General features: G+C 39.0%; 1 long non-coding RNA gene across 1 annotated transcript in view; it reads right to left on the bottom strand.

Annotated features, from left to right (window-relative positions):
* Positions 1-393: 393 nt before the first annotated feature.
* LOC115841213 (uncharacterized) overlaps positions 394-21,010 on the bottom strand; it is a 198,552-nt gene continuing 177,935 nt past the window's right edge. The window contains exon 5 of the long non-coding RNA XR_009560712.2: positions 394-945. This is a non-coding gene — a long non-coding RNA (uncharacterized lncRNA). The remainder of the gene's footprint in view (positions 946-21,010) is intronic.

The raw sequence follows: 21,010 nt of genomic DNA, 5'->3' as shown, positions 1-21,010 counted from the left end.
CTTCATCCTGTTGAAAGTTGCAGTACCAGTAAAGCCCCCAAGAGTCTTTATCTCACTTCCTAATATTGTGTGAAATATGTATTATCCTTAGAAAACTGAGATACTAAGAGGTTAAGTAACTTGTCCAAGATCACACATTTGTAAGTGTCAGAACTAGGATTTGAGTCCAGAAGTTCTTCACTCATACCCTTGACAGTATCTCTTCTTTCATACAAGAAAAAAAAAATCTTCCTGATGTATCCACGAATTTTCCAGTAAGAAAAATTCTTTTCAGAAAATGTGCATAAACACATAAATCCACACAGGTCACTGACATTCTGATAGATGGACATTTGTGCAGCCAGGAATGGATTGAATTTTACAAAATATGTTTGGGTGTTTGTCCTGTACCTACACTTTGATTAATTGACCTAGCACACAGGTACAATTTAGAAGAGCCTAACCTTCCACCCTGCCCATCAGGAATGAGAAAAATGCCTGTGGCATTCACTAAGTACACTAGCCTGCATGGTTTCCCTTATCACTGGGAAGGAGGGGAGTCCAGTTTCACCAGCAGCATCTCCTGCCTGCTCCTCATACATTCACTCTCCTTCACATCCCTTCCTGATTCTATTCCAAGTTTCTGTTTTAGAAGTGATTATCAAGGAAAAAACTTACTGGTGGAATTCTTATGTGGTTCATGTTGGACGTGAGGTTCACAGAGAATTTGACATGTACCAAGTCTCATTCCTTTTGAATGATACACTAAACATGCCCCGAGATGTTTCAGATTGTTCCGGGGCATGCATACCAGGATTAGTTAGGGCATGATGTGTATCTCTGCATCCAAGTTAAAATGGTGCGTGCCTTCTCAAATCTGATGTCTTCCCCAGGAAGATGGTGCTCCTCAGATGCTGTGCATGGTGACACACACATGATTCCTTCCAAGTCTTCAGCAATTCATTACTAAGGAGGCAAGATTTTAAATCAAGTAGATTTTAAATCAAGTACCAAAGAAAAAACAAACCCCACAAGTACAATAATAGAGTATCCATTAAACGAAATATACCCCAATTGACAAAAGATCAAAGAGTCTTTAAAATGTTCATGACTTTTTAATGATATGGAGAAACATTCATGATATAACTTATTTAGCACATACTACTTGTCAGGTTCTGCTTTAAGGACTATCTTGGGGCTTACATTCTGGTGGAGGGATGGGTGTTAACAGGTGCCAGATTCGTGACAGATGTGTCTCATCCACTGAGGTTTTTATGAAGGCTGGAGTGTCTCCCGCACTCCAGTTTCACTAACGCCAATCACAATTGGCTTCCTCCATTTTCCCCAGCATGCTGTTCAAACAGTATCATTTTCTCAGTGTGCCATGATGGAAAAAAATGTTAGGATGTCTTACCAAAGGAAAATAAACAAACAGGTAATGTGATAGATGTTGATATGAAGAAATATAAATCAGAGTCAGAAGGAGAATAATAGCAGTGTCATTTTATGTGCCTAGTAAAGAAAGATCTCTTCATGGAGGTAAATTTTAAGCAAAGTGTGGATATTTCCAGGCAGAGGGAACTGCAAGTGCAAAGGCTCTGAGGAATAAGCATATTTGGCATGCTAGAGGAATAGTAAGGAGGCTAGTATAGCTAAAGTGGAATAAAGGGGAAGAGTGAAAAAAGATAGAGATGTAGGCAGGATACATTAGTGAATATCCTTTAGACAGAGGGACCATAAACTAGAACCAGTTTATGCCAAACCCAGCAAGCTAGAGTTGAAAGTTGAAAGCCTTTAGATCGGGCATGAGCTCCCCAGATGAGTATAATATTCACATAATCAGTGTCTTTTTTATGTTATCCACCTGGCCCAATAACCAGCATTCAACTTTGTACCTCTTGCTATGTGATATGAATATGCCAAAATGGTAGCTATTACCAGGTGATTTTTAATTTCTCCTTGAAAGGTTTATTTCCCAAATTTTCTACAAAAAGTATGTGATTTTTTTACAGTGAAAAAAAAATGAAGTTGGTTTTGAAACAATTGAGTGGAAGTCTACTCTAAGAGGAAAAGGCAATTCAGGATTCCATGCCAATAAAACTTTCCAGCCAGTAAAACTCTTTATAATAAAGGCGGTTGAAGATGTAGTTCTGTTCAGCCCAAGGCAGCCTGAGAGGATGAAGAGAGGCCAGCAGGGGTGAGGCATTTCTAGGCTCAAGTCCAGTGCAAGCTGGAGGTCTCTCCTTGTGGTCTTAGCATAGGCCCCTCTGAGGCAAGCAACTGCCTTGTCTCAAGGGAAGAGTTACATCTCACAGGACAGTTAACAGGCTCAGAGACCAGGTGGCACAAACAGCAACCAGGGTTATCTTGTCAAAATGCAAATGGATCCTCTTACTCTCTATTCAAAATTCTTCTATGGATTCCCATCTACTGCATCTAGGAGAAAACCCAAACTCTTCCATAGCTTACAAAATCATGCATGACTTGGCCCTTGCTTACCTCTCTAGTGTAATCTCCTTCCATTCTATCTTGCCTACCAGGACCTGTCCACCCTAAGGACATTTATTTTCTCTTTCCACCTGTTGCAGGTTGGGTTCTCCTGGAAATAAAACCTGTGGCAGGGTTTAGCACGCAGGGTATTGATGTAAGGATCAATACCAGTAAGAGGTAGGGGGCTCAAGCAGCCATGAGCAGAAGGAGAAATCCAGGCTTTTGGGTCAGTGCCAGCCCAAAAAAGACGTTAGGCAACACTGGGGGGCACTCTGAAGTTAGAATGGCCCTTCGGAGCTGTTCCAAGTGGAGACAAGATAGCCAGACCTGCCTCCATCAGTCACCAAGTATGGGCCACCCTGGCCAAGGGCATGGCCTTGAGTGAGATGGTTTTCTGCAGCTGAGGCAGGCCTCCTAGAGGCTGATAGCTTGAAGCTGTTTGCAGGCAGCATTCTCAGCAGCTAAGGCAACAAGATCTTCCTTAAAGGGGGTGTTATGGGTTGAATTGCATCCCCCAGAAAAGATATGTGGAAGGCCTAGCCCCCAGTACCTCAGAATGTGAACTTATTTGGAAATAGGGTCTTTACAGAGATAATCAAGTTAAAGTGAGGTCATCAGGGCGGGCCCTAATCCAATATGACTTGCGTCTTTATAAAAAGGGGAAATTTGTTAGCATACTAAGTGAAGTAAGTCAAACAAAGACAAACATAATATGATATCACTTGTATGTGGAATCTTAAAAAAAATGATACAAATGAACTTGTCTACAAAGCAGAAACAGACTCACAGACTTCGAAAACAAACTTATGGTTACCAAAGGGGAAAGGTTGGCGGGGGGAGGGATAAACTAGGAGTTTGGGATTAACATATACACACTACTATATATAAAATAGATAATCAACAAGGACCTACTGTATAGCACAGGGAACTCTACTCAATATTCTGTAATAACCTATAAGGGAAAAGAATCTGAAAAAGAATGGGTATATGTATATATGTATAACTGAATCACTTTGCTGTACACCTGAAACTAACACAGCATTGTAAATTAACTATACTCCAATATAAAATAAAAATTAAATTAAAAAAATAAAAAAATACAAAATAAAAAAGGGAAATTTGGAGACAGACATGCACAGAGGGAAGACTACATAAAGAAACATGGTAAGAAACACCCTGTGAAGGTGGAAGATTGGAGTGAGGCATCTACAAGCCAAGGAACTCCAGATTTCCAGTAAACCACTAGAAGCTAAGTAAGAGACATGAAAGAACCAACCCTGCCGACACCTTGTTCTTGGACTTCCAGCCTCCAGAACTATGACCTTTCCATTATTTTAAGCTACCCAACTTGTGGTACTTTGTTACTGCAGCCTGAGCAAACTAATACAAGGAGCCTTAGGCAGTGAGTTGCAGTGAAGACCACAACCTGCACAACCCCATGTACTATGTGGAGGCAATATACTGGTGTTTTTTCTTTAACCACTCTCTTCTCTTTCATCTCTCTTTGGTGATAGTGGTGATTGTCTCTTTCTGATGAACTTGTACAGCAGGATCAGTGTTGCCTAAATGTTTGTCAGTCACCTGATACTAGAACTCTATGCCACCTGGGTCAGATACTCTACCTATTTGTGTTCATGCATTACTGTGTCTATAGAGTCTCTCACATAATAGGTGTTCAATGAAACTGTGTTTGTGAACAAATAAATTAGTTCATGAATATTCAATATTCACATGCCTATGGACATTCAATTATGTCTGAAACTCAGCCAAGGGAATGCTCTGTTGAACTGGGCTGGAATCAGACCTGGAAGAAACACATCAGTTTTATCCTACAGTAGCAATGCCAGGGAATGAGTGGAGGAATCTGGAAATAAGACCACGTAAAAGGCAAACAAACAAATAGAAACAGAGTCAGATCAAAGTGATGACTAAGAGCCTGGTATGAGGAAGACATGAGAGTATGGAAATACATATACCAGGAAGCAAAGCATCAGAAGTCACACCCAAGCAGGGAACAAGAGAATTGTATTTTCCAACCTAAGGAATTTAATCAGAAACCAAGAAGTTAAGGGATTCTGGGTGTCAGGAACACAGTCAGCGAATAGAGGACATGAGCAGTAATGGATACTTTTGTACTCTTGAAACTGAGGCAGTCTTGCTGGAGCCAGAAAATAAAAGACCATGGGCCTTGGAGTCAGACTTTGATCCCTACACTAACTCTGCCATTTACTAGCTGGGAGACCTAGGTAAGAGAAGTCTCAGTTTCTTCTTGGACAATATGAATATAAAAATGACTATCCAGGTGACAGCAGAGTATTTATTAAATGTGATTTGCCTGCCTTTATGTGTTTCCTGCAAGGTTCAGAGTTGTTTGTTGGGGGTCATCTGCGTAGTGGACAAAAACAAGCATTTTAGGGAACTGATGAGATAAAGAAGTTAGTGGTCCTGGGGTTTATCAAGGCAGGGTGACGGCAGTGCTTTCCAAGTGGGGAAGCTACCCCCTCAGGGACTTTCCTGGCTGAGGCAACCCACCAACCCAGAGTGGTTCCAGCCTAGGCCCCATTCAAAGAGCTGTTCTGAAAGAGACATAACTTTCTAACATACTATGATATGTATCTCTTTCTCTTCTCCATCCTGATACCTCCAAAAAGCCCCAGATTCCCTCCCATGTGCTGGTCCCTCATGACCAGGGAGCTTATATGTATTCTTCCCAGTGTTTAGCGCATTACCCTTGTCCATAAAAGTTGCTCAGTAAATGTTGAATTATGAAATGTTGCTCCTCTTGTATAGGCCCCTATTTTATAAACTTCTGTGATCATAGCAGGTATAATATCAAGCATATTTGAAAAATAATATCTCTACTTTCCCTTCTGGTCAAGTTGAAATAACAGGGACCACCCCAAAAAAACAACTAAAAAACTGGAAAACTATATGAAACAATGGGTTTCAAGATATCAGACCTGAAACAGTGGAGAAGAGTGATTGCCAAGACATGGGAAATAAACGAAGTGAACCTGTGATTACCACAGCTTACTGCTTGGAGAGAGATTCCAGGCTGTAGGGCAGTCACCCTGAGTTGAGAAGCAAGAACAAGGGGTCCGGTGAGGCCCAAAGTTGCTAGATTTCAAGGGAAGAGTAACAGACAGAAGAGAACGGGACACAGAGAGAGCTCCAGAGATTTGCAGAGGGATCCCCTCAAGTATTTAGGTGAATATAGATCAGCACGTGCCAACGAAGAAAATACCCAAGGTTGGAGAAAGAACTACTTAAAGGATTGGAGGAAGCAATCCTCAAAACTCACACAGGACAAAAAATAGTTCTTATTCCCACAAAACAAAGTAGAAAACCTCATATATGGTGTGGTAGACTAAATAATGGGCCTCCAAAGTTGTCCATGCCCTAATCCCCAGAACCTGCAAATATGTTGTATTACATGGCTAAAGGGACTTTGCAGATGTGATGACATTAAGGGTCTTGTGATGAAGAAATTATCCTGGATTGTCTATGTGGGTCCAATGTAATCACAAGAGTCCTTATAAGAGGGAAGCAGGAGGGTCAGAATCAGAGAAGGAGAGGTGACAATGGAAGCAAAGGTAAGAGAGGAAGAGAGAGAGAGAGATTGGATGATGCTATGCTGCTGACTCAAAGATGGAGAAAGGGACCTCAAGCCAAGGAATCAGGCAGCCTACAGAAGCTGGAAAAGGCAAGGAAACTGATTCTCCCCCTGAGAGCTTCCAGAAGGAATCAACTCTGCTAACATTTGACTATAGCCCAATTAGTTTGATTTTGAACTTCTGACCTCCAGAAATTTAAGATAAAAAATTTGTGTTGTTTCAGGCCACTAAGTTTGTGGAAATTTGTTACAGCAGCAATAGAAAAATATACACATGAGTATTGAGTAGAGTACTCAGAAAGGTCTTGCCTCAGTAGTATGGCAAAATTATTTTTCGACTAAATGGTACTCTAGTCCTGCCCAACAAAGCTTAAAAAGCAAGACTCAAAAGGATTAAACTGTTTCAGGATAGTTCAAACACATCCCAGAACAAAGCTCAAGAATACTTATAGGAAGACAAAAATATCCAGTACCTAATAAGGTAAAATTCACAATGTTTGTCATCCAATCAAAATTACCAGGTAAGCAATGAGGCAAGAAAATATGACTCATGATGATGATAAAATCAATCAATTGAAACTGGCCAAGAAAAAAACAGGTGATGAAGTTAGTAGACAAGGTCACAAAACAATTACTATAACTGCATTTCATATGTTCAAAAACCTAGAATAAAGATTGAACATGTTAAGCAGAAAGAGAAAACACTAAAAAGACTGAAATAGAAGTCCTAGAGATGAAAACTACATTTGAGATGAAAAATACACTGGATGAGATTAATGTCAGATTATACATGGCAAAAGAAAAGATTACTGAACCTACAGCCATAGCAATAGAAACTAGCCAAAATGAAACAGAGACAAAAAGAGTAAGAAAGAAAGAAAGAAAGAAATTAAAAGAAACTAAAAGAGTATCACTGAGCTATGGGATAACTTAAAACAACCTAATATAATTAGAGACCCTGAAAAGAGAAGGGACAGGAAAAATACTTGAATACACAAAATTTTTCCAAATTGAATATTATAAAGTCACAGATACAATAAGTTCAACAGACCCCAAACACAAGAAACATGAAGAAAATCACACAAAGAAATCACACATATCATACAATCATATGTGTACATATATATATCATAACCAAATCACTTTAAACCAGTGATAAAGATACCTTAAAAGCAGTCAAAGAAAAATACACACTATGTAATAAGCAAAAAGATAAGGATAACAGCAGATTTCGTGTCAGAAACAATGCAAATAAAAATAGAAATAATATCAGTTATAAATAAACTCTTATACAAAATTAAAGAGGAAGGGATGTTTCCTAACTCACTCTCTGAAGCCAACAAATGAGATAAAGATATTACAAGAAAGGAAAGCTACAAACCAATATCTTTCATGAACAAAATTGATAATGAAATTTTAGTGAATTGAATCCAACAATGTATAAGAAGGATAACACATCATGAGCAAGGAAAATTTATGCAAGGATTCCACAGTTAGTTTAATATTCAGAAACCAATCCATGTAATTTGCCAAATTAACAGATTAGAGGAAAAAAATATGATCATTGCAATAGACACAGAAAAAGCATTTGACAAATCCAACATCCATTCTGGATAAAACTCTCAGCAAACTAGGAATAATAGGGAAGCACCCTCAACCTGAAAAAAATGATCTATGAAAAACCTACAGCCAACATCATGTAATAGTGAAAGACTAAGTGTTTCCCCTTCTATTCGGAAACAATGTAAGGATGTCTGCTCTATATTCAGACATCTATTCCACATGTCTGCTCTTCTATTCAACTGTGTACTGGAGACTCTATCAGTGTATCAAAGCAAGAATAATAAAAGCTGTCCAGATTAGAAACTCTATTTGTAGGTAATATGATCAAATATGATCAACCATACAGAATCTCCAAAAATGTGAAAATCAGTGAGATTAGCAAGGTTGTATGACAGAAGATCAATATTTAAAATTTAATTGAATGTGTTCTAGTAAAGAATTGGAAGTTAAATGTATTATAACATAACTGAACACTAAGCAATGACACATTGCTGAGAGAAATTAAAGAATTCCTCAATACTCCCTGTTTTGACAAGTTCAGCTTTTTTAGATCTCACATATAAGTGATACCATACAGTATTTATCGTTCTCTGTCTGACTTATCTCACTTAGCATAATGCCTTCAATGTCTTTAATATAACATTTTTAATATTGAAAGACAAAAAAGCCAAACAACCAATAGAAAAATGTAAAAAAGTCATGAATAGTCTTTCTCTCTCAACATAAAAATTTTCAAACTCACTCATAATTAGAGAAATGCAAATTAAAACAACACTGAGATACCATTTCTCAACTATCAGACAGACAAAACTTTAAAAGTATGGCTACACGTTTAGTTCGTGAGGCTATGGGAAAGCAGGCACTCTCATACATTGCTGGTGGGAATGCAAATTAGAATAATCCTTCTGGGGCGAAATTTGACAATATCTGACAAAACTACTTATGCACTTACCTTTTGACTCAGCAATTCCAATACTAGAAATCTACCCTGAAATTATACCTCTAACAATACAAAAATACATATGCACAAGGTTATTAATTGCAGCATTGTTTGTAATTGCAAAATATTGGAAACAATCTAAATGCCCATACATAGCATGGTTGAATAAACTATGGTGCATCCGCACAGTGGAGTGCTCTGCAGCTTTTTGAAAAAGAAAAGAATGACTAAGATCTCTATGAACTGATTTAGGGTGAAAATAACAAAGTGCGAAAAAGTATCTATAGTTCTTGTAAGAAAGAGATATAAGAAAATACACGCAGGGAATTCCCTGGTAGTCCAGTGGTTAGGACTCTGTGCTTTCACTGCCGAGAGCTCAGGTTCAATCCCTGGTCAAGGAACTAAGATCCCACAATCTGTGCGGCCAAAAAAAATAAAAGTACATGCATATCCACTCTTTTGTGCAAAAGAAATATAAGAAGAATAAACCATACATTAAAAGTATTTCTCTCCTATTAGGAATGGTCAACAAAAGAGGGAAAAGAAAGGTGAAATGGGAATGGGTTAGTAGGGATGAAGAAGGAGCTACACTTCCCTGATTATACTTTTTTGTATAGCTTTGACTCTTAGAAACATAATAATGCTTAACATATCTTCCCCAATAAATAGCTGAAACAAACCAAGATGTGAGAGCAACCCAAAATGGAATACAAACAATAATAAATGAACAGAAGTGTATTACAAATGAATAGCATAACCACACTGAAGGAAATCAGGAAGAAAATTCCTAATCTAAGTATACTTGGAGAAGAGTATTTTGACTGGATACTGGAGTAAGGCTAAAGACAAAAAGAACTGGACAGAAATACTGTATTATAGTTAGTAAGTCTGGTTCTCACATGCATATGGGTTAGCAATTCTGAAATTATTTTATATGAAATCTAGAGTTGAACAAATAGGTAAATATATTTTAGATAATGAGAGCCAGGTTTTTCACTCTCAGAATTCCAAATAAGGAAAGTGTTAGAATGAACCCTGTGGTGTGGTATTAGAATTGGAGGTATCAGAAGGAACTCATAGTTTTATATATATATATATATATATAGTTAGATAGCTACAGAAATAAATACAGACATGTGTATATATGGGTTAGTACACACAGATATATTTCCTAGCTCTGTTTACTGAGAGAGCCTAGAAGCAGTGATATCCCAGTAGCAATAAGCACCCCTAGTGTCCAGAGCTTGGTTTCTAAAACACCATTCTCCAATAAAAGAAACAAGGACTCCTTGGAGAAGTAGTTGATTCCAAGACAGGGACAAGAATAATGCAAGATGAGCCTGGAATATTTTGTGGTGCCAGGAAATAAAGAAGTACTCAGAAAAGGATGAGGGTATGTCAAAAGGACATAGGACCCAACTTGAAGAAGGTCCCAATGGCCAAAGATGGAACAATTTGAGAAATGAAATGAATAATGATAGTATTAGATTATAATCCACAGAAAAAAATAAATGTTCATGAGTCTATGTTGATAAAAATAATTAACACATGAATCAGTGAGTGAGAATGGACAGCTCTCCCTTACTGAAGAATTCCAATTTTAAAACGTAGAAAGAATGAGAGAAATGCAAAAATGACCATGGGGCAAACACCACAGTGATCATTGTTGTGGGCAAGATCCACTGATGGATGCTAAAATCAGTGAGTGAAAGTTTGAGGAGAAACAGAGTATTAGCATACCCTAAAAATATCTCTCTCAAGGTATTTATCAATTCCAAAGGAAAAAATAGTAATTTTCAGTAGAGAAACTTGGAAGGCACCACCCTTACCAAGTAATCAAGGTTCATAGTAATAAAACATATTGACATCATGTACCCCCAGTATGATGCACTGAGAAGGACACGACATAACTTCTATATTGGTCTTGTCAAAAATGCATAACCTCAAACTAATCATGAGAAAACACCAGAAAAACTCAAATTAAGGGTTCTACAAAATAACTGACCTGTACTCTTCAAAAGTTTCACAGTCACAAAAGACAAGGAAAGACTGAGGAATGGTCACAGATTGGAGGAGACAAAGGAGACACAGTGACATGCAACACAGGATCCTAGAACAGAAAAAGTTAATTTGGGGGGAAAAACTGGTAAAATTCAAATGTGCTCTGTAGCTTAGTTAATCATGTTGTACCAATGTTAATTTCCTAGTCTGGATAATTGTACTGTGCTTATATAAGATATTAACATTAGAGGAAGTTGGGTGAAACATATACCTGAAATTTTTCTACTATTTTTGCAACTATCCTGCAAATCTAAAATTATTTCAAAAGGCAAAGTTAAAAATAATCTGTGTGTATGTGTCTGTAGGCAGCGGAGAGAGAGACAGAAAGAGAGAGAGAGAGAGAATGAGCGAGAGAGAGAAATGTCACGAGAGTCACCAGAGATGTATGGCAGTAATCAAATATGACATGAGTCCCACTAAAAACCAACATGTTAAATAGCATAAAGGTGAATGCCCACCTACTGGAGCTACGAGAAAGGCAAAGTAGGGGCATCAAGCCTCCTTAAATTACAGAAATACCATTGTATTTCTGATATCTAATCCACTGAAAGATAAACCGAAATGAGATTAGTCTAGTTAAACATGACAAGCCTGCACAGGTTTAGTGAAAGCAGACATGGGCAGGCATTACCTCAAGACCAGAACAAACTCAAAAAGACAGGTGAAAGCTCACCTTTACTGAGAAAGAAATGACCATTCTCCCAGAATCTGAAGGTCCCCAGGATTTCAGAAACTCCTTTTTCTCTGATGTGTGAGGTTACCCACCCATGGAGATAGGTACAGAGCCGCAACAAAGGGTCTAATGGCTGAGTTTTTGTGCTACTATCTATTCCCTGTGTTCGTTACAATCTTACCAGCTCCCTTTTGTTGATCTTGGACTAATGCCCTCATGCTTAAAAGCCGCTTCAAAAGATAGATTATTTAAATATCTTTGTTCTGACTTTTATTTTTTCATTCTGAAGAATTTTTCTATTATCTTATTGCTACACTGGTTTTCACCTTTAATCCAGATGGAAAATATATGCCTAATGCAATACCCTGCAAGTATTTTTAGTCTCTGAACTTTTTTGCCAAGAGTAGCCATTTTAAAGGTGGAGTTTGATAACATCACTTTTGCTGATTAATTGCCTCCATGTTAGATAGATGAGTGTTAAGAGCTTTAAGTTTGGCAAAATGACAAGACAGACAATAATTAAAGACTAGTAGAGAAAAGACAATTCTTTTCATTTCAGGTTGGACAAGAAAAAGAATAATAATGGTAGTGAACCATGGGTACAATCTTTTGGATTAAAGAAAAATGGCTTTGTGAGTAGTGATTGTAAAAGTAGGGAGAGCAAAGAGGGTTTCTTTTGTGGCAGAAGAGTTCTAGCATAGAATGATCATGAAATGCTTTTATTAAAAGTCAGTTGATGTCATATCTTATAAGTCACATTTTGTTTTAGCCTGGGTTCCCTAGAATCTGAGGAAGGCTTATATACCAATGTATTTTTTTTTACATTTTTATTGGAGTATAATTGCTTTACAATGGTGTGTTAGTTTCTGCTTTATAACAAAGTGAATCAGTTATACATATACATGTCCCCATATCCCCTCCCTCTTGTGTCTCCCTCCCTCCCACCCTCCCTATCCCACTCCTCTAGGTGGTCACAAAGCATTGATCAGATCTGCCTGTGCTATGCGGCTGCTTCCCACTAGCTATCTATTTTACATTTGTATACCAATATATTATTCAGGAGGATACAATCCTAGGGAAGCAAGAAGGAGGGAAAAAGGAAAGTGGGGCAAGGAAGGAAAGAGAGCATATATAGGTGATGAGCTGGCCACAGCTTCTCAAGAAAATCTAACTAGTTCTCAGTTGTGTGGGAAGTTTTCAGAGAAGCCACACAGAGAAACTCCTTCTATGCCCTTTCTCATTCATCATTGTGGGAGTCGTTTAGCAAACATAGGACTAGAATAACTGACCTCTTCCAGCGGGGGACCAGACACACCACTGGTTTATTATAGGCTTACTAGTTCATCTAGTGGTGTGAGAGGAGAAAATGTAGGGAATGTTATCATTATTGGCAAACCCACTGCTATTGCTCATCTACACCAGGTTCTCCAACATCAATACAGCTAATGTTTTAGTCTCCATCAGCCACTCTGCTGCTTATAACCATTGGTATAGAGCTCAGGCATGGGAAAGAAGGGTGTTATCTATTAGCCCCTTCAACCTATAATAGCTATGATTATACTGTGTTATTTGATATTACATATAGGAGTCCGGGTGGGGGGAGAAGGGAGAGAGGCAGAATGTACCTATGGTTCACAATTTTGGACATACCACTGTAGAAAATTCTCACATTCTCATCCTTGGAACAAAGTTTTGATTTAAGAGACAAAGTTCATCACAGCCAAGTCCAATGGATGTAGTGAATGACTTTGGTGTGGGTAACAGGATTGCTTCTTCTTAGGATAGTGAAAAATAGTGTGAGACAATGAGAGAAAAATGCAGAATAAGAAGGGATTAAAAGGAATTGGATGGCTCTTGTGAATATTTCATATTCTAGTCCTGCCAGTGATTCCAACAGTATAATTCTAAAAATGTTTGAGTCAATGACAGCATCTTTGGAACAAGTATTTATTTGGTCTTTTAAGATGATTCTTTTGAAGCATAACAGTCATTTGGATATTCAAATTCTCTCTGGTATCTGTAAGGTCACCATATAATGTATTATACCCAAAAGGGGCACTTTTGAGAGTGAAAAGGGTGCTATTAATAATTATGCTGGAATAAACTAACACAACAACGTAAAGCAATTATACTCCAATAAAGATGTTAAAAAATGAGTGTGGGTGAGTCTGGGGGTGTTGGGGTGGAGAAAGTATAAAGCCATGTAAGCCATTTAGAAGAGCAATGCTAGAACTTTGCCCACTTAAGAGCATTCATGGGACTCCCCATCCCCAATTTGGAAGCTTTGCTGTAATGTGACCTCTCTAATCTAAATGGAGCGGCAAGAACAACACAGCAAACCTAAAGTCAGGCCTGGTACAGGGATTATGAAAATTCAGAGAACTAAGATCCTCAACATATAAGCACTTCAGGCCTACAGGATTGCTCCCTGAATGAATGTCCTAGACACAGAGCTCATCTGAGCTTCCCTAGCTGGCAACACCTCACATGGGCAGGGAATTAGGCACATCCACTGGGAGAGGACCCCTGGAATCTTGCTCCTGCTTTCTCTGGACGCTGCACCATGTCTCTTCTTCCTGTGCTGATCCTACTCCACACCTTTTCACTGTAATAAACCATAACTGTTAGTCTAACAAAAAAATAATAATTATGCTGCAACAAAGGCACAAATCAGGACTGTACCAGGCAAATGGGGACATATGGCGGACATATGTAAAACATACCATTGTCTTTCCATATAGTCACCCTTTTAAATACCATCAGATGTCTCTTTTTGAAGAATTTCCATTGTGAGGTCCTATGGAAGGAGAAACATTTACTGAAATCTCTTATTGAGATGATATCATATTTAGAGAGTAGGGAGGAACTTTATTCTTTTTATACCAGTGAAGGGGACCAGAATATGCTATCCCAAAATATGCCACTTTGGCATAAGAATTATTTTGAGCTAAAGGCAATTGAGAAGCAGCAGACCCAAGAAAAGCTTTTTACCTCCCCCAACTGCCTAAAAATAAGGTATAAATTTCCCCTTTTGTAAGGACATTTACATTTATATAGGAAATTTCCTTATTTCTTTTTCTTTTTTTTTTCCAGTACGCGGGCCTCTCACTGTTGTGGCCTTTCCCGTTGCGGAGCACAGGCTCCGGACGCGCAGGCTCAGTGGCTATGGCTCACGGGCCCAGCCGCTCCGCGGCATGTGGGATCTTCCCGGACCGGGGCACGAACCCGCGTCCCCTGCATCGGCAGGCGGACTCTCAACCACTGCGCCACCAGGGAAGCCCAGGAAATTTCCTTATTTCTTTTTGTAAAAATGTCTGTACCAGGCAGAGAGCTACTCCTAGAGCCAACTCTTATCACCTACGTGAGAGACTCTTATCTGCATACAAAATAACCCTTATTTACCACACATTTCCTCCCCTCCCCTTCCCATAATTTACCTCCCCTGCCCAGAAGTCACAAACCCCTTTTCCTTTGTTTAGCCTAAAATGGTATATAAGCCTCAATCATATGGCCACCTACTTGAGCCACATTTTTCTTTCTAACTCCCTTGTACATCATTAAAACCGTTTTTTCTCTTGTTAATCTATCTTTTATCAATTTGGTTTGCAGGCCCCAGACTTTGAACCTAGAAGAAAGGAAGCAAAAATTTTTTCCTCCCCTACACCAGCTGTGTTGTCAACAAAAAATGCCAGAACAAATGTCAGAAAAGAAAAATTTAGTCAACTGACTGGAATTTAATTACTAGGTGTTCTGACTGTATCATTCCAAGTGGCTAGTGGGGATGACATTTCTTCCCCAGGCAGCCTGAATTCCCTGGTTTTATTGGATCTAGAAAAATTGCCTTAGTGTTACCCCAAAACTGGGTTTACCTCGTGGTGGGTGTTGAGCCAATAGACACAACCAAGCCAAAGATCAGGAGAAGGAAGGATTTATTATTACTTGCAGCAAGTAAGGAGAACACTGGGGATCTTTCCCAAAGCAGTATCTCCCCAGAACAAAGAATGGGGAAGTTTTAAGCTAAGGGTATGAAACCAAGCAGGACCCTGTGGGGCTCCTAGGCATGGAAGCCTTTTCTGTGTCCCCCATTTCTTGTTTGCAGGGAATAGGCTTTAGCCTCCATGACCTTCCCTGAGTTCCAAAGGATAGGTTCAAACCGTTGCTAATCAGGTGAGGGAGGGGATGCAGAGACATGGGAGGATCAGTCAAGAAACAATAGTGCAGGCCTGGGACAGGATTCCGCCTCTAGGGATACACATAGCAATATCTTTGAGCTCTTCTGAAGAGCTAAAACCCCCAACAAATGGAAGATGTTAACTACTTGATGGAACATTCTTCATTCCAGGCAAAAGATCACAGTTTGATAACATTGAGAACCACAGAAGCTCATCAGGAGGCCACCTGAGGACAGATTAAAGGAGTGCAGGCCCTGCACACACCCTGATCCTTAACAGTAACCTCACCCTTGAACCATTGCTATAAAACTCCTCGCCAAATTCCCCCAGATTGGGACACACAGTTTTTTTTTTTTACATCTTTATTGGAGTATAATTGCTTTACAATGGTGTGTTAGTTTCTGCTATATGACAAAGTAAATCAGTTATACATATACATATGTTCCCATATCTCTTCCCTCTTGCGTCTCCCTCCCTCCCACCCTCCCTATCCCACCCCTCTAGGTGGTCACAAAGCACCGAGCCGATCTCCCTGTGCTATGCGGCTGCTTCCCACTGGCTATCTATTTTACGTTTGGTAGTGTATACATGTCCATGCCACTCTCTCGCTTTGTCACAGCTTACCCTTCCCCCTCCCCATATCCTCAAGTCCATTCTCTAGTAGGTCTGTGTCTTTATTCCTGTCTTACCCCTAGGTTCTTCATGACATTTTTTTTCTTAAATTCCATATATATGTGTTAGCATACGGTATTTGTCTTTCTCTTTCTGACTTACTTCACTCTGTATGACAGACTCTAGGTCCATCCACCTCACTACAAATAACTCAGCTTCGTTTCTTTTTATGGCTGAGTAATATTCCATTGTATATATGTGCCACATCTTCTTTATCCATTCATCTGATGATGAACACTTAGGTTGCTTCCACGTCCTGGCTATTGTAAATAGTGCTGCAATGAACGTTTTGGTACATGACTCTTTTTGAATTATGGTTTTCTCAGGGTATATGCCCAGTAGTGGGATTGCTGGGTCGTATGGTAGTTCTATTTGTAGTTTTTTAAGGAACCTCCATCCTGTTCTCCATAGTGGCTGTACCAGTTCACATTCCCACCAGCAGTGCAAGAGTGTTCCCTTTTCTCCACACCCTCTCCAGCATTTATTGTTTCTAGATTTTTTGATGATGGCCATGCTGACTGGGGAACACACAGTTTTTGAGGGCATGAGCCCCGCTGTGTCCCCCTTTGCCTGGCAAAGCAATAAATCTATTCTTTTCTACTTCACCCAAAACTCTATCTCTGAGATTCAGCACCGGTGCACAGAGGCTGAGTTTTCAGCATCAGGTACATGCATATTCATGCGGGGACTTGAGCAGAGGAGAATTCAGCATAGAATTGGGGAAAATGTTGACAGAGTCCAAGCTTTACTTGATTGAGATCAGGAGCGTCAACATCATCATTCCTTCTCCAGCTGGGTGGGGGCCTTAGTTCCTGAACTCAAAGATATATTATTATGTATATCCCTTGAGAAACCAGGACCTTGCCCCAAGGCTGCACTAGTGTTTCTTGATCGTTCCTCCTTAGTTTCTGCATTCCCTCCCTTAAGATCATGAATTACTGAGACCTGTTCAAGGGCAGGAAGTGCAGCCAGGCTTAGATCACAAAATAGCTTAGGCCAAAATGGGTTCTCTCATGTCAAGAAAGCTATTCCTGGTTCTCCTTTTCTGGGAACCCCCTAATCTATCTGCTTACATTAGTGTCCTCAGAACTGATTGCACAGAGTTGTGGTAGACACTATGATGTGCTGCCCAGATCCTCCTTCAGAAATGAAGAACTTGTTCCATAGCTACTGGGAGTGCCGCCTACTAATAGCTCTCAGTTCTCAGCCCCCTTCAGGGCTTGCCTTGGCTGAAAAAAAAATTCCTTCACTCAAAGTGCAACTGGGGAAGCCCACATCCAATGCCTGAACAATGCAGGGGTTATAAAAGCCTGGCCCCCTTGCATCAAGTAGAGAAGCTCTGAAGAGCTATCCCAATTCCATTGCTCCCCAGGACATCAGCTGAAGGCTTCATTGAGACTGGCAGCTCAACTTCTCCCTCAACCCAGTCTTGTTTCCTTCCCCTCCTTTCAGGTATTGATCCCAAGAGCACTTCCTAATAAATACCCTGTATGCTGATCTCCATCCTGGAGTCTGATTCCTGGTGACCCCACACTGTGACAGTCAGCTTTAGTCTAACATTTGATCCATTCTGGTCTCAACTCCTAAGTAAAAGGCTCAGATTTATTCTTGGCTCACAAGTTCTACTTTCCATGAATGCCCAGATGGAGAGATTAAAGGCCTCTGCTCTTAAAGTTGCCACTCTCCTTTGAGGATAGACATTTAAGGAGGAATAATGGAAATATCTGTACAACTTCAACAATCAAAACAAACCCATTATGCATACTACAGCAACAGTCTTTGTAGCTTGGAAGCCACTTGACTCATCAGAATTGTGAGGTCCTACTCCCTGTCTCTCTATAAGACAGAAACTGTCTTATTCCAGGTGGATCCCTGGTGCCCTGCACATAGTCAAGAACAGAAGAGATACTTGGTAAATGTTGGTGAATGAATGAATATATGCCTGGAGAGAATGATGAACCAACTCATGCAGTCCCCCAGGGCAGTGCCTGAGAGCCGTAGAAATGAAATGTCCAGCTCAGGATGAGGAGATGAGAAGAAAGAGCTGAAGAATTAAGTGAATGGGAGGCAAGTAGGAAGGTCCATAAAAGGGAGACAGAAGACTGAATAAATTCAAGCCAGTCTTTTACTAAAGAAGGAAGCATTCTGCAAGCTTAGTCACTCCTTAGACTCCTCTCCCCTTAGTTACTTTTCACCAGATTCTCACCTCCATTCAACCTACTAAAGTAAAGGAGCATATTACAGGCCCTGCTTTATTGCAGAATTATTTGTGGCATTATGAGAATTTGTCTATAGCACCAGAACAGTGCTGGTTAACTCTGAGTTCTTTTTATAGAAAACATTTTCTACAGCAGTTGGAATTGAAATTGGAAACATGCAGGCCTCGAGTGTTAAGCTGGAGATGATGAGCAGGAAGTGGTAAATGAATAACTACCTTATTAGATCATATTCTCATTTTTACAACTCTTTAGAACAAAGACATTTGCAGCCACAAAACTTGTTACCTAGTGGTATAGTTGTGTCCAAGACAATAATGATTGTACCAGGCTAAAAGCCTGTTCAAATCCATCACTGGTAAGTATAAAGAAACCTCAGACACTTCAGGATTTACTATCATTTTTTCTGGATAAACTATGACTTAGTAATGGAAATTTCTGAAAGTGATTCCAGGCATCAACTAACATAAAATATTTTAAACAATGGTGTGAATGGATTAGTGTTCTCTTGATCACAAATAAAATCTATTCTTTTGTTTCTATTTTAAGAGAAAAGACAACTAAGATAAATGCCTTTAGGGATCCTTTCAAACTCCCAAATGTCTAACTAGGGTTTCAAATAACAATGAATCAGAGAATGAACCAGTCCACCCCATGTCCATAAGTATGGACAACATACTTATTCACACTACACGAGGCTGAATGAACTAATCCTGAATGCTCAGCAATATTATTAGTAGGGGCAGCTGTATTTGAAAGCTCTGACTACCTCTAGTAATTATGCTAATTACAGGTGTAAAAATTTTTTTCATAGTGTGTGTCATAAAATTCACTGTGAATGTTAACCATGTTTCATCTTATGTGGCGCATTAGGCATGTGTGTCGATAGGGTAGGATAAAGCATGAAGCACTAATCAGATGATTATAAAGCATGAAGCAGAAATCAAATAAGAGGGCACTTTCTACTGACAGCACTTAGAATTGCCCCATGAGGTCACTCTGAAGAGTTCAGGTTCTAGTAAAATTATTTATGGTTAAGTGCTATAAGGCTATTCAAAGAATGTATAAACAATAACTAAATCGAATTTTTCATGGATGCCATAATTACTTAGAGTTCTTGTTTTTAGTTAACTTTTAAAAGTACAGGTTTATTTCAGAAATGGATTTTTGGGAATGCTTAAGAATTGCAATCTTAAAAAAATTAATAGTCAAATAATGTACCAACAAATGAATAGTAGTTCAAATTTAGTAAACTATAATTCAAGAAACTCTATTGTTCATAACTGCTCCCAGAATAGCTTAGTTCAACAATGTTCCAAGTTTACCCTATGACCGCACCCTTGCAGAGCTCTGTCAGCTACTTGCATTCCTATACCTGGGGGTGGAAGGAAATCATGTAAAAAATCAATAATGAAAGGGGTGCAAAGCATTTTCAGAACCTGATTTTCCCCATTCCTTACCCTAGTGCTCAGAGCAAAGGGAGGGCAGAAAGAGAAAGAATACATACATTTCAAAGGAAACTATAAAAGTTTATCCACATTTAGATAACCCAGAAGGCATAAGTTTTACACAGGTCATGGAACCACCCACTTCCATTCAGGAGGTAGTCACACCTATTTTGTGTCCAAAATAAACCTATACAATTGTAGACATTGTGGAGGAGAAGGAGTCAAAGGTTAATACAGAGTGTTCAGAGGAAAAACTCATAAATTGTGCTCTTGGGGAAAATACTAGTACAAATGAATATGAATCAGAAAATGCATTCTTCAATAATTGGTGGGAGAGAAATAAATCTCAGAGTTTATATTTATTCAAAATGTATTTTCTCTTTTTTTCCCCCAGTAAGCCAGAAGCATATGCCTCTTAGCACCATCATTGCCCTGTGAGATCTCACCAGAAGTACAGCTAAAAATGGGTTCATATGTACCTTTATGCACCTTTGGCAATAAAGATTTTTTTTAATAACAGCTGAAATTTGCTTGCGTGCTTGTAACACAAAATTTAGCCAGGTTTACTATTACACCTGATGTTGTATATAAAACTGTGTGCTATTTTAAAAGCTCTGACAGAATTACAAAAATAACCATAGCACAGGAACTCTATGCTAACGTGATGAGTGAATGAGTGAACATGTGAATTTCAGCTTACATTATTGGAAAACATTTCCCCTCATGTATTCTTGCAGCTTAATCTCCAATTTTATCTTCCCAGGAACAGTGTTGATATTAGAACAGAACCTATGAAGTTCTCCCCCAAGAAAGTACTCCCTTTTAAGTGGAGAGTAAAAAAGACTTCAGCTTTTTTCCTATTCTTTAAAGTAACAGTTTTTTAAAAAGTATAATTTACATACCATAAAATTCACCAGTTTTTAGTATACAAGTTAATGATATTTAGTATAAAGAGTCTTATAACTATCACTACAATCCAACTTAGAATATTTCCATTACCCCAAAAAGATCCCTTACACCCATTTACACTCATTCCCTATTCCTATCCCCAGCCGCAAGCAACCAATAATCTACTTTTAGTCTCTGTAGATTTATCTTTTCTGGACATTTTATATAAGTGGAATCATACAGTATGTGGTCTTTTGTGACTGGTTTCTTCATTATCCCATTGTATGGATATATT

The sequence above is a fragment of the Globicephala melas genome, chromosome X (assembly GCF_963455315.2).
Source record: "Globicephala melas chromosome X, mGloMel1.2, whole genome shotgun sequence".
Classification (NCBI taxonomy): Eukaryota; Metazoa; Chordata; class Mammalia; order Artiodactyla; family Delphinidae; genus Globicephala; species Globicephala melas.
The sequence above is the reverse complement of the archived record's forward strand: the minus strand, read 5'-3'. Positions and strand labels throughout refer to the sequence as shown.